The sequence below is a fragment of the Vombatus ursinus genome, unplaced genomic scaffold, assembly GCF_900497805.2.
Source record: "Vombatus ursinus unplaced genomic scaffold, bare-nosed wombat genome assembly UNPS02014812.1, whole genome shotgun sequence".
Classification (NCBI taxonomy): domain Eukaryota; kingdom Metazoa; phylum Chordata; class Mammalia; order Diprotodontia; family Vombatidae; genus Vombatus; species Vombatus ursinus.
The window spans coordinates 76,875,653-76,895,001 of record NW_020954590.1 but is presented as its reverse complement, the minus strand read 5'-3'; the positions used below and the strand labels follow the sequence as shown (position 1 = coordinate 76,895,001).

Below are 19,349 nucleotides of genomic sequence, written 5' to 3'. Positions count from 1 at the left end.
GGAGTCAGGAGGACTTGAGTTCAGATCCAGCCTCAGACACATAATACTTCCTAGCTTTGTGACTCTGGGTAAGTCACTTAACCCCAATTGCTTCACTAAAAAATAAATAAAAACAAAACAAAACAAAAGGAGTGGAAAGAAGTGGAGGATATAATTAAAAACAAAGATTTATACCAATATACATTAGGATTACAAGAGGGATTCAAAGGCCCTACAAAGAAAAAAACTGCCAGGAGTTTTCCCATATGGAGGTGTGAACTACAACAGAAGAATGAACCAGACCAACACTCTTTCCTAAAGCTTTCTGATTACAAGAGCCACCTTATAAATCCAACAGGTGACATTTGTTCAAACTCTAATTCCATAATTGAGAGACACATATTTACCCAATTCTGGAATATAACTTTTAGATGTCCTGACAATTCCCTCTACGTCCTTGACCTTTTCATCCAATTTCCTTTTTCCAATTCTTCACTTATACAGAAATCTGGCCCTTTTCTGAGAATACCAAGAATCTTATACAGTAGAGGCCATTTCTTCCAGTGCACCTAACACATAGGACCAAGAGAAAAAAAATCAGCATACAAGCAAACAATCTATACAATGACCACGGCAATATAAATAGAAAGAACTACAAAGCAATCAGAAATTAATATTGCAAAATTACAAAAAACAAATATGGCGCTAAAGAAGAGAAATGAAAAGAAACTCCCACTTTTCTCCTTTGTAGATGTGAGAGGTCCATGAGTGTGATTTATTGCATATAATTTCAGGGTTTTTTTTAATGTATTGATTGGTTTTTCTGATTTTTATTTCTTCTCTTCCTCATCTTATTTTTTTCTTTCGAAACATTTTATTAAATGGCTCTCTGAGAGGAGGAAGAAGGAAGATTGGGGAGAAAATTTCTGATGATAAAAAAATAAAAGTTATCAATACCATCTATTTTTTAAAGTAAAGATAGGCATACTCTTTGTTCTTTACTGCCACTTCCAGAAAATTCCTCCACCACCATCCATAAAAGACTTTTCAGCTTTCAAAACCCATGTATTCCCAGCATACCACCCTCTTTCAATTTTTGTCAATGCCATCTACCATACTTCATATCCCTCTCCTAACTTTCTCAATGGCTGAATCACCTTCTACAACCCATACCTTTCTTTATCCTTAGGTGGCTTAATATTCATTTTGATGACCCATCAAACATATTCACCTTTCAAATCATACTTGTCAAATTCAAGAACCATTCTCTACCCCATTCTAACAAAATGCTAGCATGCTCTCACCATCTCCTTTGCTGTCTCTTCATCCTCTACCCAACCCCTTAATGAATTCCCAGGTAATTCCACCCATGGCTTTGACTATGACCCTTATATAGATGGTGCCAAAGTCTACATTTCCAGTCTTGATCTATCTTCAACTTCACAGAAATATATCTTCATCTACCTACAAGACATCACTTGGATATAGCATCTCAGATCCAAGATATTCAAAACATATCGTCACCTACCTTCCCTCAAAACCAATTCCTTTTGATTTCATCATTTCTTTTTATGGCACCACCATCCACTCTGTGCCCCATGTTTATAAACCTGGATACTATTTTTGACTCTTCCCTTTCTTTTACCTTTCAAATATGAACAATCACCAAGCTCTGTTGACTCCATTTCCACATCTTTCTTCCATGTCTCCTCTTCTATTCCTGATTTCCCAAGTCTTATTCACTATCATGAAGATTCAAATGGACTCCTGCAATAGTCTTCAAATGGTTATTCCTGCCAATCTCCACTTCTACTCATCTGTCCTTCATATTGCTGCCAGAATATTTGTTCTTATGCATAGACTCAGTCTTGCCACTCCTCTGTTTAATAATCTTCAGTGGCTCCACTATAGTCTCCTAAATAAAGTTCAAACTCATTTATCTAGCATTCAAAGCCCCCTAACATAATATACCACTCTACCTTACCAGCCTTCTCATATTACTTTCTTCTAAACTTTCTATGATTCAGCAAAACTAGGCTACTTGTATGTCAAATAGTCTTCCATATCCACATTTGATACTATTTCCTATAACTTAATACCCCATATTTTCTTCTTCACTTAATTCCCATTTATCCCTTAAGTAATAATATAGTAACTACCTCACTCCATGAATTCTTAATTTCCCACTCCTCAGACCTCACATAACCCTGTTTTTTTAACTAACATACTTACCATATGATATAGTGTATTCTAGTTATCTGTATTCATATTTTATCCCATTACTGAACTATAAAGCCTAAGTGGGCAAGGACAAGTGTCTTATTTAAACCATCTTTGTATCACATACACCTAACACAGTGATTTGCACACAGTGCGTACTTCATGTTTTGGGGTGAATTAACAAACTTTTAGCACTCTAGGGACTTGGTGAATACACCATAATAATTAGGGGGAAGGGTGACAGTGTGTATGTGTAAAAACTACTGGATTTTGAGATAGAAGACTTGGGTTCAAATGCTGGGTGTGCCATATACTAAACCTTTTTGGACTTTATTTTCCCAATTTATAGAATAGCAAGGCTAGACTAGATGACCTCTCAGATCCTTTCCAGCTTTAAGTCCTTTGATCCTATCAGCTATTAACTTCCTTCCCCAAACTCCCAGCTGGTCAGATTTAGAGGCAGATGGGTTTCTCAAAAGGCAGGCAACAGAGGTATTTAATTAAGGAAGCACGAAAGGAGGTCTCATTCACCCACCCATCCCATGCCCAGACATTCTTAACCTGGAGTCCAAGAACTTGATTTTTAAAAACATTTCCATAATGGTATTTCATTATAATTTGTTTCCCTTGTGTCTGTTATCTTATGTTTTTGCAAACATTATTTTAAAGAGTCCACAGGCTTCATCAGACTGCCAAAAGGGTCTGTTACATACAAAAAAATGTTGGGAACTCCTGGTCAAGCATAAGATGATGAATATGAAACCACTTTTAAAAAGTAAAATATATAATACAAACATAAGAGATTATCATAATGTGGGAGAGTTCTTTATATGCTTCTTATTACTACAAATGAAAAACTACAGTAATCATACAGAGACACTTTCATACAGTACTTTAGGGCAAATAGATGATTTATTGAAAGAGCATAGATGGGCTCACTGAATTAGCAGGAAAAGAGGTAGGATAGCTAACACAGAGCACAGGGTTGAAACCTTTCACTCTTTCCAATTGAGCTGTTCCACTCTCCTAAACCCTCCCCCACCCCACCTACCCTCACCTCTGCCACAATTCTGTTAACAGAAAGCACTAAATATAAATAATGCCCTGGGTCAATAAAGAAAATTACTTCCCCACAACTCTGTTCAGTGAGAGGAAAAGAAGTTTGTATAATATAAAACAGGAATGAAGAAAAAGACCCAATAAGATAAAAACGGAAGCTCTTGCTGTCCCTGCGGCATTTGCTGGGAAGTGCAGAATCTGTTGGCTATCTAATCTCATGAGACTCTTAACCAAGAATGTTTCACCCAGAATTTCTTCAGTGTTCTTCCAGTTAACTGAGGTCAAGAAATTCTGAGGGAGGGATTGAAACTTAGAAAAACTCAAACAAGGAAGTTCAGTTTCTCGAACCAAAGACTCTCACTCCCCCTTGCATTTTCAGCCTCTTTCCCAGCCTTGTTCCTTTCCCTATTGTAGACTGATATTTTTAGAAGTTGTGAAAGAGGTAGACTGAAAGCCATGATGGCAGATCAGAGGCAACCCAGCTGAACTCTCCCAACATTCCCCTCCAAACAACTTTAAAATAACACTTCAATCAAAATTTGGAGGAGCAGAGCCAACAAAAGATCAGGGTAAGCCATTTTTTTGGCCTAAGAAATTTTAGGATGTTGGCAAAAGTTTCTGACACCTGAGTGGAAACCTGTACAGAGTCCACACACACTGGGAAGCAGTAGCAGGAGCTTTGGGAGCTCTCAGCCAAGAGATGTTAAGGAGGTTGTCTGACCAGTTGTCTGGTCAGAAAGAGATTGCAGGAGACCTTTTGTTGGCCCTGAGTAGAGCTGGCACTGATTGGCAACTCTGTTGCCAATGCACAGTTCTGGGTCACAGTTTGAGTGTGGAAAGGAGTGCTGGAGGTCAGGCACAAGGAATCAGGGGGTCTGGTCCCAGTTCCAAGGCAAAGAGAATGCTATTGCTTGCAGATGCAGGGACCCTTCCTGCGTAAAGACCAGAGTACACACCAGGAGAGCAGTGACCATACCTCTCCCACAGTCATCCACTGACGTACCAAAAACTTGCAGACCTCCAGAACTAGCTCTGAAAACAGCAGCATAACACAGCCTGAAGCTTGGGACAGTGCCTTCCCACCCCCACCATGAGCAAAGCTTAATTTTAACATAAAGTTCAAAGTCAAGAAATAGGCTGGAAAATGAACAACAAAAAAAATTTGATCATAAAAAGCTACTGTGGTGGCAAGGAAGACCAAGACCAAACTCATAAGAAGATTATAATGCAAAAACAGCTACAACTAAAGCCTCAAAGAAAAATGCTAATGAACACAAGCTCAACAATAATTCCTGGAAGAGTTAAAGAAAGAGATAAAAATGGTAGAAGAAAAATTGGAAAAAGAGAGTGATGCAAGAAAATTATGAAAGACAATTAACAGCTTGGTAAGAGAGGCACAAAAAATACTGAAAAAAAAATCACCTTAGGAGAAGCTAGGTGGCCTAATGAATAGAATAACGGCCCTGGAGTCAGGAGGACCTGAGTTCAAATCCTGCCTCAGACACTTGACACTTACTAGTTATGTGACCCTGGGCAAGTCACTTAACCCCATTGCCTAGCAAAACAAAACAAAAAACAAACAAAAAAATCACTTTAAAAAACAGAACTAGACTACTGGTAAAAATGATACAAAAATAAACTGAAAAAAGAACTCCTTTAAAAGCAGAATAGGCCAAATGGAAAAGGAGGTACAAAAATTCACCAAAGAACTTTTTAAGAAACAGAATTGGCCAAATGGAAAAAGAGGTACAAAATCTCACTAAAGAAAATAATTATTTAAAAATTAGAATTGGGCAACTGGAAGCTAATGACTCCATGAGACATCAAAAAACAATAAAACAAAGTCAATAGAATGGGAAAATTGAAGAAAATGTAAAATATTTAGTAAGAAAAATAACTGATCTGGAAAAAATAACAAGGAGAGGTCATTTAAGAAGCCTGAAAGCCATAATCCAAGAAAGAATCTAGACATCATGTTTCAAGAAGTTATCAAGGAAAACTGCCCTGACATCTTAGATCCAGAGGATAAAATAGAAATTGAAAGAATCCAGATCACCTCCTGAAAGAGGTCCCAAAATGAAAACTCCCAGGAATACTATAGCCAAATTCCAGAACTTTTAGGTCAAAGAGAAAATACTTCAAGCAACCAAAAAGAAACAATTCAAATACTGTGGAGCCACGGTTATGCTGACATAAGATTTAGCAGCTTCCATATTACAGGACTGGAAGGCTTGGAATATGTTACTCTGGAAGAAAAAGAAGGTAGGATTACAACCAAGAATAATCCACCAGCAAAAGAGTATGAGTCTTCAGGGGGGAAACAGACATTTAATGAAATAGAGGACTTTAAAGCATTCCTAATGAAAAGACCAGGGCTGAATAGAAAATATAACATTTAAACACAAGACTCAAGAGAAGCATATAAAGGCAAACATGAAAAAGTAATCATAAAGGTCTCAATAAAGTTAAACGATTTATATTTCTATCCTGGAAGATGATTCATACAATTTCAACAATCTTTATCTTTATTAGGGCAATTAAAAGGAGTTTACGTAGACAAAGGGCATGGATAGGAATTGGTTATGCTGGAATGATCTCAAAAAAAATGAAGGGGTGAAAGAGGGATGCACTGGGAGAAGGGGAAAGGGAAAGGTAGAATGGGGAAAATTTTCTCACATTGAAAAGGCATGCAAGGAAGAGCTTTTTAATAGAGAGAAAAATGGGTGGGGGGAGTTGTGGCAGACAATGGTTGGAACTCACTCTCATAGGAACTGGTTCAAAGAGAAAAGAATACACACACACACACACACACACACACACACACACACACACACGCTCAGTTGCGTATAGAAATGTAACTAACCTAAGCGGGAAATAGGAGGAAAAAGGGATGAGAGAAAGGGTAGGGGGATGACAAAAGAGAGAGCAGATTAAGGAAGGCAGTGGTCAAAAGCAAAGTAGACTTTTGAGGAGGGAAAGGATAAAAAAGAAGAGAGGAAAAAAAACAGGAGAAAATCGGATGGAGGGAAATACACAGTAATTGTGATGGGATGAGCTCACCTGTAAAACAGAAGCACCTAGTAGAATGGATTAGAAACCAAAATCCAACAATATGTTGTTTACAAAAGACACATTTGAAATAGAAAGATATACACAGAGTTAGACTGGAGAAGAATATAATATGCTTCACTGAGCTTTTTAAAAAGGCAGAGGTAGCAATCATGATCTCAGATAAAACAAAAAGAAAAATAGACCTAATTAAAAGGGATAATCAAAGAAACTGTATTTTGCTATAAGGTACCATAGACAATGAAGTAAAATAAAAAAAAATTTCCAGCAAACTTTTCTGATAAAGGCCTCATTTCTCAAATATATAGGGAACTGAGTCAAATTTATAGAACTAAGAGCTTATTTCCCCAATTTATAAATGTTCAAAGATGATGAATAGGCAGTTTTCAGAAGAAGAAATCAAGCTACCTATAGTCACATGAAAAAATGTTCTAAATCACTATTGATTAGAGAAATGCAAATTAAAACCACTCTGAGATACTACCTCACTTCTATCAGTAATGACAAATGCTGGAGGGGATGAGGGAAAAACAGGTACAATGATGAACTTTCTGTGGAATGGTGAACTGGTCCAACCATTCTGGAGAACAATCTGGAACCAGGCCCAAACAGCTGTAAATCATGCATACCCTTTTATCCAGAAATACCATGACTAGGTCTGTATCCCAAAGAGATCAAAGAAAAAGGAAAGGGATCTACATGTACCAAAATACTTATAACAATTCTTTCTGTAGTAGTATAGAACTGGAAATCAAGGGCATGCTCATCAGTTGGGGAATGGCTGAATGAGTTGTGGCATATGATTGGGATGGAGAACTATTGTGCTATAAGAAATGATGACAGAGTGGTTTCAGAAAAACATGGCATCGTTACCTATATGAACTGATGCAAAGTAAAGTGTGAAGAACCAGGAGATCATTGTGCACAGTAAGACCAATGTTGTAGCAACGATCAACTGTGAAAGACTTGACTTCTCTGATCAATACAATGATCAAAGACAATTCCAAAGACTCATGATGGAGAAATGCTATCCACTTGGAGAGAAAGAGAACTGAAGGACTTTGAGTGCAAACTGAAGTATAATCTTCTCACTTTCTTTATTTTTCTTATTTTATTTAAAATATGGCTAATATGGAAATGTGTTTTGCATGATTTAACATGTATAATTGATACCATATTGCTTGCCTTCTCAGTGGGTGGGAAAGCAGTGGGAAGGAGAGAGAGAATTTAGAACTCAAAATTTAAAAACAAAAGAATGATAAAAATAAATAAATAATAAATTTGGGGGGAGGAGTCGTGAAAAAGAGAGAAGAGAAACCACCTATAAAGTTGTGACTTAATTGTCAGAAAATGCAGAAGTTGTATGTTTAAGTCCCATAAAATTGCTGAATTTTTCAATATTAGTGACATTAATAGGGGACCTTTAAAATGTTTTCTTCCATGTTCTTCTGTTAATTTTCATAAATTTTACCATGCTTTCAGAGTCACTACCACCTCTAATTCTCCTCCACTTGATTTATGGGTCATCATCGCTCTTCCCAGATACACGACACTATATTCTCCAGAATGACAGAAAAGTAATTAGGACCCAAGAAAAGAAACTGCTTTCTGGGCACTTCAGGGGAATTGCTAGATTTTACAAAAGGTACAAAAGAGGCTCTAAGGGCCAGAGAAGTGACAAGGCAAAGAGTCTGCTTAGAATAGTATCCAGGGTCACCAAATGCCACCACCCAAACAATATTCTATACCAGAGGTTTTTAAACGTTTGGATCATGGACCTCTTTGGCAGTCTGTTGAAACCTATGGACCCCTTCTCTCTCTCTTTCTCTCTCTGTCTCTCTGTCTCTCTCTGTCACACACACACACACACACACACACACACACACACACACACACACACACGACTACAAAGAAATCAATTAAATTTTAATACAGTTGTTGAAATAATTTTAAAAATTAGTTCATGGTCCCCAAGTCAAGAATAGCCACTCCATACTAAGTAAATTCAGAAATAAAGGACAGTTAATTAGGAAAGAACAGCAGCTGCATATGTTGAACACAAGTGTTAGTTTTTCTCAAACTGAGTCCCCTCTACTTCATCACATTTCCTATTAATCAATTTCTCCTTCCAGCCTCATCTCATTAACTCGTTTCCTGCCCATACTACCCCTCCCCCTTCATCATCTCTCCTCCCCTCTATAAAGCCTCAAGCTTAGATAGATGAAGTCCAGTCTAAAATAGACTCATTTCAGAAACATGTAAAATCAGGGGAAGATGTTAATACTGTGTTCCCCTTACATGAAAATGTGATAAATGTTCATTGAATTAATTAAACCCTACTGTACTTTTTCATAATAGAAAAAAGTTAGAAGGATCTTTGCTGGAGCCTTGAGAATAAAAATCATTGCCTTAATTACTAAATACTTCTAGAAACATGTATATATGTTATATATGTGATATAATGTTATATATATCAGGATATATGTAACATACATTATATGAGGAGAATCAGCTTTCATTTCCAACTCTGCTACAATTCCCTAGGTACCTTGCCATTTAGAGTTAGATGAGTCTTTAGAAATCAATTAGTCCAAACCTGTCATTTTGCTAATGGAAACTGAAGTCAAGACAGGGTCAGTGATTTAATCTAAGTCTTACAGAAGGCAAGAATGTGTCTCATCTAAACTTTCTATCTCCTGTAGTGCCTACCATAGTGTTTTGCACACAGCAAATACCTAATGAATATTTGTCAAATTGAATATACTAGCTAAAAGTTTAATATCTGCAGATTCTCATTTTGGTTAAACATGAAAGCAATGAGATGGATTTATGTTATCTAAAGTGTCTTCTAGCAGTAGATTCTATGATCCTAAAAGTAACTAATGGAAGTCAGTCCCAAAGCATATTACCCTCTGAGGTGTAATTACCATCAAAACAATCCTTCTGAGTGTACAATGGGCACTTTTCTAGGGATAGAAGATTTGAGAAAATCCCTCTGCAAAGTTTTTCTTAGAGAATCTGAAATTAATAACAATAATAGCTAGTATTTATATCACACTTTGTTGTTGTCATGCAGTCATTTCAGTTGTGTCAGACTCTCCATGACCCCATTTGGGGTTTTCTTGGCAAAGATAGTGAGATGGTTTGCCATTTCCTTCTCCAGTCCATTTGATAGATGAGGAACTGAGGCAAACAGGGTTAAGTGACTTGACCAGGGTCACACTGCTAATAAGTGTCAGAGACCAGATTTGAACTTGGGAAGATGAGTCTTCCTGACTTCAAACCCAGCCCTCTATCCACTGTAGCACCTAGCTGCCCATATTTCACTTAAGGGTTTGTAAAACACTTTACAAATATTATCTCATTTTATCTTCACAACAACTCTGGGGAAAAGGTGTTATTATCCCCATTTTGCAGATGAGGAAACTGAGGCTAGGGAAACTTAAGTGACTTGTCCAAGGTCACAAATCTAAGTGTCTTTACCTACTTGAGGTATGTTCTATTATCACCCTCATTTTACAGATGAAAAAACTGAGGCTGATGGACATTATATAACATGCAGAGGTTTATACAGCTACATAATTGTCTGAGATGGGATTAGAATTCAGGTTGTCTAGACTCTAGGGCCAGAGCTCTATCCACAGTACTACCTACCTTCCTAGAATTGATCAAGACATGCTTACTGAGTGCCTATTCTGTGCCCAATGGCATGGTATAATGGAAAGAATACCAAATTAGAAGTCAAAAGACCTAGGTTCTAGTCATGTGACCTTGGGTTATTCTTTTCATCATGGAAGCTCAGTTTCTTCCTCTGGAAAAGTGGAAAATAGTATCTGCCTGCCTTATAAGTTTGTTCTGAGGATCAAACTAGAATGAAAGTAAAAACTCTCTGAAAAAACAGAAAAGCTGTTTTTGTAATAAATTTTTTTAAATTAAAAAAAACTAATGTATTATTACTATTATGGGTCCAGCGGAAGATATGAAAGCAGTTTCAGGTAGGTACATAGCCCCTGTCTCTGAGGAATTTTTTTGTGTGATTTAAATTCTAACTTTGATTGATATTGTTATCTTATCCCTGATGAATACCTGAAGAAAATATCGCAGTGTTAACCGTGACCAATATCTGTGCATACAAAATTGTTTATCAACTCAATTCAGTAAACTTTTAAGTATCAATATTCACACCAATATTTTTTCATCATATGTATAGGGATAAGAACTGGACCTTTGATGATTCCACTGGTATTCAGAACTCTATGATAAAGAAACAGCTTCAACAGGGTACGTCAACACACCTTCTATGTGACTTAGAGTCAGAGAGTGGCCTAGACTCCTGACTGGTTAAATTAGTGCCACAAAGCATTCACTTCAAAACGACATAGCCAGCATGTGGCACAGAACAGACTTGAACCCAGGTCTTTCTGGCTCTGTACCCAGCACTTTAAAGTGCATATAAAGTGCTTTAGAGGCAGTTAGGTGTCGAAGTGGAAAGAGCACCTGCCCTGGAGTCAGGAGGATATGAGCTCAAATCGGGCCTCAGACACTTGACATTTACTAGCTGTGTGACCCCGGGGCAAGTCACTTAACCCCAACTGCCTCACCAAAAAGAAAAAAAAAGTGCTTTACAAAAGTTAACTCAATGGATCCTCAAACAACCCTGTGAAGCAGGTGCTATTATTATGCCCATTATACAAATTAGGAAAGTAAGGCACAGAAAGGCTAAGTGACTTGTCCAGAGTCAGACAGCTAGTAAGTGTCCACAGCAGGATTTGAACTCATATCTTCCTGATTCCAAATCCTATCCACTGTAAAACCTAGCTATCTACCCAGATGCGTACAATATATTTCTATTTACATTAACGAGAAAAACAAAATATTTTAAATTATAAAGCTTTTAACTTTTTTAGTATCCTAATAGGTTGAATCACTTTAAACCACTGAAATTCTGAAGAATTGCTTTTCTGATACAAAAGTAAAGCACAATGTTTTTTATTTACTGATCTGAACTATCTTTCAACTCAAAGACCTAACCGATTTAGCTGATTAAAGGTCAACTGTTAGCATTCAGTATCAAACTTTCACAGCATAGAAAAACCATCTCTTGAACAGAATTTTGACAATCAGGAGCTAATGAAATTAAACCAATACCTTTCTTACCTATGATGTAACTAAAATGGCCAAGCTGGGGAAAGGGGTGTCATTAATCATAATTCTTACTATAATTAAGCCTATGTTTAATCATTTAAGGTTTACGAAATATTTTGCATGTATTATTATGTTTGAACCTCACAATAACTATATGGGTTAGGTACAATTATTATGAAAATTTTGCAGATGAGAAAAAAAAATGAGTCTATAAAAGGTTAAGTGACTTACCCACTAGGGTCATTCAACTAATAACTGTCCGAGGAGGGTTCTGAATGAAAGTCTTCTTGAATCTATCTACTATACCAGGATGTTCAGGTAAATAGAGAAAGAAAACAAAAGTAACCCCCAAAACAGTTAGTTTTCTTTCTTCCTGTACCTGAGTACTCTTTTCATTTAATGACATTCCCAGCATAGTTATCATTGATGCTTTACTGCCATATAGATTATGGAAAGTTAAAGTTCCCAAGTCTCACAGAATTCATAAAATGGCTTCTTAGGAATTTCTGCATGTAACACTGAAAATCCTCTGGAAGCCCAAAAGATCACCAAAAAGTTTTGATAAACTTGAATTTTCTTTCTTCCTTACCTCAAAAAGCATTTTTTTTTTTTGGTCCTTGTTGTTAAGATGGGGATGCTGCACTTGGAAAAAATATTATTCCTTCCATATTTCCATCATATGTTCATTACCTTTTTTTTTTTAACTTTTGAATGTTTTTTTTAAACCACCTTTTTCTTTCCATAAGTTCCTCTCTTATACATGCATGACTTCTTCAGGCACAGACACTGCCTTTGGACTCCAAATTATAACAGCAACTCTAGAGTTTTTATTATTGGACATTAGTTATGGGTATGTCCTATTTGATGAAGATGAAATTATACAATGCAAAGACTTCCTTTCTTACATAGTGAATACAGGATAGCTAATATCTGTGGAGCATAACTAGGTCACAGAACAACAAATTGAACAAAAATCCTACCAACTTACTATTTGGGCAATCAAGTAATTTGAATTTGATGCAGTTTGGATCCTTAAAACACCTCCCACCTCGTCTGCCGAGTGATCAACAGACTTAAAAATCAGACCAAAAAGTTTAAATGCATTAACTGCACTATGGAGAAAGCTAAAGCAAACGAGATCATGCAGGAAAAAGTTGCGACTGGAGCTACACCCTTCCCCCCGTGCAAAGGAAAAGCAAACCTCTGTAGTCTCAAAATAACTCTGGCTTCCTTTTCACTAAAGGGCTGGACAGCTTATCAGATGTCCAAAAGCCCTGTTCCCCAATAACGGTATGACCAGCAGCCCTGAAGACAAAACTCTGCTTCCTCTCCCGCCAGAAATGCGGTTTAAAAAAAAGAAAAATTAAGTTTACATTTGGTGTCGGTTCAGAGATAGAGTAAATCATGTTCAAAAGATTTAGATGTAGAATCCTGGCTCTGCCACTCGCTACCTGTGTGACATTCCCTTCTCTGGGACTAGGTATCCTCATCGAGAAAAGGAGATGACTGCTTCCAGTTCTAATATACCTAATTCTGCTGCATTCTCTGGGGATCCCAGGGCAGAGGACTGATTGAATTTCGCAAGCTGACAATTCCCCTGATACACCTCTGCCGCTTTATCGCCCCCCTCCCGCGCAGAGAAAGTCAAGGGAACTTCTCCTTACTTTCTGGAAAGGCACACAGAAGGCGAAGAAAGCCCAGCAACCTTTTCAACCTGTCGGAGGGACGTCGCACAACATCCACTCCTCCCCCCCTCCCCCCCCCCCCCCCGGCCCCCCCCCCCCCCCCCGACAAAGCCCCCCCGGCTTTTCCCCCCCCCCCCCCCCACCCCGCCGCTTTGCAACCGCCCACACGTTTTTTGTGTGGTCAAGAAAGCGGGGCGGGGACCTGTAACCCAGAGACTTAAGTAAGGGTACCTTAGTCAAGCACTGAGGTGGCAGGAAGGGGCAGCAGCTTTCTCTCCACTCCAGCTGGCTAAGGGATACTGCCCCCACCTTTCTTCACTGCTGGGCGCTTTTCCCGCGCCCCCCCCCCACACTCGCCTCTCGCCGGTTCTTGGGCCAATCGCCAGCTTTTTCTGCCCTTGTCTCAGCACCGTTCTCCCAGCCCACTGTAAGCGCTTGATAAATGTTTGCTGACTTGTGCAAATCTGTATCTTACTGTTTAAGATCCGACCAAAAGCTTTCCTTTCTAAGCAGCCCCGGGCGCCACTCCCTGAGACGCCGCCTCCTCCCATCCCATCCCGATCGACCCACTGAGTCCACGATCCCGCTCCGCTACTCACCCTCCTGGTTTGGAAAGTTGGGGTGCCGCGCTGGAGCTCCACGGTGACTTCAGCCCAGTCCTAGGAAGGGGTGGGGAAGGGAGTGAGGGAGGCGAAGCCCAGCGAGGCTTTGGGGAAGGGGAAGAAGGGAGAGGGAGGAGAAAAGGGGACGGGGATCGGGAGAAAGGTTTCAATGGTTCCCAACAAAAAGGGGGAAACCCTTACTCTGTTGTGGCTGTCGGAAGCCCACCAGGGATTGAGGGGTGGCTGATCTTCCCTAGGCCAGGAAAAAAAGTCTAGAACACCCCCAGAGTTTCAGGGCAAGCTCGCGCACTCAGCCCCTGGCAGCCGGAGAGGAACTAAGCTGGGTTTCAGGGGGTTGGCTGAGAGGTTCCCAGCTACTTCCTGGTATTTCGATTTGCATACACAGCCTTCAATGGGGGAGGTGTCCGTTGGGTCTTCTTGGCTTAAAGTCTTACTCTTCTATGTGACCATCCTGAGGAGTTTAGAGAAAAAGGAAAAAAAAAAAAAAAGGAACCTGGGCAAAGCCAAGTGAAGACTGGTCACCGAATTGAAGCTGCAGCTCCGAAACTTTCAGATTGGGGCGGCGGGGGGGGAGGGGGATATCTATAGAACTAGAGCTGGAAGGGACCTGGGAGAGTATCTACCACTCTATCACCTCTGATTTTACAGATGAAGTCACAGAGGGGTTACATTGAGTAGTTAGTGGCAGAGACAGAATTTGAACTCGGGTTTGGTCATTTTGGGGTTCTTTCTGCTACACTATGCTGCCTCTGATAGAGGGGAAAGGCAACAAGAAGGATTTGACATTGAAATCGTGAAATGCGGCCTAGTGGCTAGAGCGCTGGTCTCAAGCCAGGAAGAACTCTGTTCAAGTCGTGTCTGATACATACTGGCTGTGTGACCCCGGGCAAGTCACTTCTCAGTAACCCAGGCAACTCTCGAAGACTATAAATTGCTATGCGGGTGCAACTAGGCATGGACGGAGGGAGTTCCCTAAACCAATAAAATAACAGATCGGTTAAGGAAAAAAAAAGGAAAAAAGAAAAAAGAAAGAACATGGATGGAAGTTAGGATGCTAGAGCACATGACAATCCGTTTTACCTGAGACCCAAATAGTTAAATGGTTTGCTCACCGTTACACAGGTGAAGCAGAGTCTGGATTTGAATTCAGGTTTTCTTCTGTGCTCCTTTCACTCCACCGTGACCCTAGATCACATCCCACCCTCCTTTCAGGAGCTAGTTGTAGGATTTCTCTTCGATAAAGCCACACCTATCCATCACTCATTACAGCTCAACACTCCCTCAGCTGTGAAAGCTCTGGACAATCCTTTTTCTGCCCCTGAGGGCAGTTATAACCTAACCCCAAAGGAGGCACGGACAGCACAACTGGACAGGTGCCTTTAGGAAAACCCCCCTCGAACTCCCTAGCATAACTACACCCCTTTCCTTCAGATCCTTTCCTGTGACAAGAGCCCTAAGAAGGTAGGCTGTGCACTCCAGGGAAGTAATAGATAAAGAAGAGCCCTGTCTCCCCCTTTTCCCCCTTTTCTTTTGGGATAGAATAAATCTCACAGGATTATCTCACATGAATGGATTGCATTTTGCATCACAGATCTCATTCATTACATTACCTTTCCCCAGAAATCCAACCCTCTTCCTATCTTTGCTATCTCTGTTAAGAGCCACCACAATCGTTCCAGTCATCCAGGTTGGAAACCTTGGTGTCACCCTTGACTTCACTTTCCTTTATCCCACACATTCAAGCAGCTGGCAAATCTTGTAATTTCTAGATCCACAACATCTCTCATTTTGTCCCCTTCTCTGTTCTCTCCTCTCACACCAACCATCACCCCATTTCCGGCTCTTATCATCTCTCACCTGAACCGTTTAAAGGGATTCTGATTGGCTTCCTTGACTGTATCTCCCTCCTGCAGTTCATCCTCCCACACATACCTAAGTGGTTTTCCATAAGCTTAGATCTGAACAAGTCATCCCTGGTACCCAGTAAACTCCAACAGTTCTTTGTTACCTCTAGGATCAAATATCAAGTCTTCTGTTTGGCATTTAAAGCCCTTCACAACTTGGCCCCAATCTGCCTTTCTAGCCTTATTATACATTACTCCCCTTCATGCCCTTGAAGGTCCTGCTAAACTGGTCTTTTTGCTGTTTCTCCTGCTCATACAAAACACACAACTAAAATATCCAAACATGAATAGAAAATTAAGGTCTGATGTAATGCATTAAGCAGAATCAAAGAAAGACAGAGGAATGGATTTATATGAAAAACTTGCTGCTAAGATGAAACCAGAGACAATTCACTTTTGCTTTTGTTGTTGCTTTGTTTATAGTGAATATTAATATACCAAGAAACATGACGCCTGCTGAAAAGCTGTTCTGCTCTCTGACAGTTGTGACCTATTAATTTGATTGAGCATTGCATATCTTTCAATAGAAAAATATCCAAACATGAAGTTCACCAGCTTGGTTAGCCATATAGATCAGATTAATTTAATGAATACTAACCATTACAACTCTATTCCCTAGGATGTATAAAGTTTGTTTGTTCATTTTTTTTAAAATAATGAAGCATATTCAATCATATTATTCTCAAGAATGAAGTTTTTATATCATTAAGACATAAACTTGAACATATTTTTAAAATATTGCTTATTTCATCTTTTTAATTCTATTTTTATTTACCATGTTTTGTGTACATAATATATTAATACAATAATACATCATTTAATTTATAAATATACATATAATGTATACCAAAGTCTTAGTGTATTTTAAGTTTTAATAGCTTAAATAACTATATATTGGGAATCAATGCTAAAAAAATTTTTTTTACTGATAGAGGTGCATAATAAAAAATGTTTGGAGACCACTATCTCAGAGTATCATCTCTACTTGCCTCTCTTCCTGTTTCAGTACTACATTAAATTTTTCTGCACAACTTTCAAAGACTTCCATAATTTTAACACCATGAGGTCTAATATGTGAAAGGCTGCTGATCAAGAAACTGGGGATACAAAGTGATCAGACAGCTATGACCAAGAGTCTGCTCTCAACAACTAACAATTCAATGGATTTGAAAAGTAACTAAAATTTCTATAGCTCTTCGGAGTTTGTGAAGCACTTTACATAAATGATCTCATTCTTTCCTCACAACAATCCTGAGGCAAACACAACCCATATAATTTTCCTCTTTTTACAAATAAGGTATCTTCCCAACAACCCAGTGAAGTAAACACTACAGATATTATGATACCAATTTTACAGGTAAGGATCCGAAGGGTGAGAGCAGTTAAATACCTTGTCCAGGGTTGCACTCCTAAAGTATCTTAACATCTTGTGCCTGACTCTGTCTAGTTCCCTAGCCATCATACCCTGCTGCCTCCTGCGTTATACTTAGGCTACAAAGAAGAATAAGATGTCACAGAATTTGAATTGGAAGGAACCTCCAATGCCTTTGTCTGACTTATTCAATTTAATTCAACAAACATTTATTTAGCTCCTGCTATCTTAAAGATCTTCAGTAAAAGAGAACCTTCAGAGACAACCTATATAGCTCTCCCAAAATTAGAATGTTTTCCCTCATATCAAGCCAAAATTTCATTCTATAATTTCCCCACATTTCTCCTAGTTTTGCCCTCAGGCCAAGAAGAACAAGTGTAATCTGTCTTCCACATGACAATCCTTCTGATGCTTGAAGACAGCTATTACGGTTCCCTAAGTGTTCTCTTCTCTAGGCTAAACATCTCCAGAGCTTAACATTTTATGATTTTCCATCCTCCTCACCATCCTGATTACTCCAGTTCCACCATATTATTCGAAAATGTGATGCCTGGGACTGAATGCAGTACTTCAGCTGTGGTCTTTCCAGATAAGAATACAAGAGTACACTTAAGTATCTTGATGTATTCATCTCAATATTTCACTGTAATATCAAATTCATCAGTTCAGATCACAACTCATCCATGTCTTCTCATCCTGTACAAGTTTTATGGATGCCCTCCCATAGAGTGTCATCCCAACATTCTGGAGGCTTTCCTCCAGGTCTTTTTATATTTCATGGGCACCAGTGGAGCAGTCAAGATATCCATCTGTTATCCCTTACATGATCAGCCTGCCTTTTTTTCTGATCTCGTATTGTACGTTTCCTCAATTCAATAACTTATGCCACTTCTTCAAAGGTCGCTATTGAAAATACATTGCTATCTACTTCCATTCATCTCTCCATTGGCCTTTGTGTCACTCACGATGTTGATTCTTTGGCGATTACTGTGTTCAAGATTTATAACCATGTAGCATTACTAGAAAAATATGTCTTTTTTTAAAATGGATTTTTTTTTTTACTAAAGATCAGCTTGGGATTCTTGAAAGCAATATTCAATTTATCAAATGTTGTTAATTCAATCTAATAAGCATTCGTTAAATATCTGTTGTATACAAGGCATTAAATTATCCAGTTTACTGTCTTCTTCTTATTTAATCCTGGGCCCTACATGGTATCCATTTTTAGTTCCTCACTCAGGTTTATGCACTGCTGAACTAATTAAATGGACCAACAACTCTACTGACTTCCTCCTTCATAGCTGAGAATGGAATATGTACGAGTAAGTATTCTAAACTACCATTGCCATTGGCTGACATTAGTCACCTAATGGCCAACCTATAAATGAAGTAGCTCTCCATTCTTTAGTAAGCTGTTCTCAGACAGCAAAAAAGACAGCAAGAGCTGAAGACCCAGATCCCTGGGGTGCTTTCCAAGAGACCTCTTCCAAGCTGACATCAACTCATTAATGACTTGTCTGAGTCCAGCCATCCATCCAGTTCTGAATCCACATAACTGTAATATGATCTAGTCACACCTCTCTCTCTTGACCACAAGGACATCATTAGAGACTCTGTCAAATGCTTTGTTAAAATCTAGGTATGCTTCATACAGAATATTCTCACCATCTGCCTGCCTATTGATCATATAAATTTAAAGGAAAAGAAATGAGATTAGATGGGTATGTATGTATACCTCTTATGGCAAACTCATGGGAAAACACAGACAAGAAAGCACAGAAAGATCAAGCATGAATAAGTTTTGATTTGCTTCATTTGGGGAAACTTCCAAATCAAAAAGATGGCAGATTCACTTGAGTATTTATGTTTAGTATTTCCTTCCACACAATTCCATTCAATAATCATTTATTAAGTGCCACAGGCTGGTTGTTGGGGAGAAAAAAACAAAACGAAAAATAGTCTCTGCCTTCAAAATCATACATCCTACTGAGGACAATATAATATTTACATAGATATAAGATATTTTGAGGAGGGAGAGAGTACTAACAACTAGGAGTACCAGGAAATCTTGTGCATAGGAGGTCTTACCTTAGTTGAGCCTAGAATATCAATATAATTAGTCAAAACAAGAAATGATAAACTAGTAATATCTTCCATTGATCATTTTTTTGCATCAAAAGGGGAATCTTGTGTAATTAATTTTTCTACAAAACCTTCTCTTACTATTCCAGTTTTTATTTAACCCATTCTCTCCTTCTGAATGGGGCAGCTAGGTGGCTCAGTGGATAGAGTG

General features: G+C 38.7%; 1 protein-coding gene across 2 annotated transcripts in view; it reads right to left on the bottom strand.

Moving 5' to 3' along the window:
* The window catches only part of LOC114053900 (tyrosine-protein kinase Lyn), a 146,552-nt gene extending 132,443 nt beyond the window's left edge, over positions 1 to 14,109 (bottom strand). Inside the window, exons 1-2 of one of the 2 annotated variants that reach the window (XM_027877019.1) lie at positions 13,961 to 14,109; positions 13,757 to 13,816 (exon numbers count right to left, since the gene is read on the bottom strand). The gene's annotated coding sequence lies outside the window, so the exon portion shown is untranslated. Of the gene's footprint in view, positions 1 to 13,756 lie in introns of both variants that reach the window. The other variant, XM_027877020.1, reaches the window with a different exon arrangement.
* Positions 14,110 to 19,349: the final 5,240 nt, after the last annotated feature.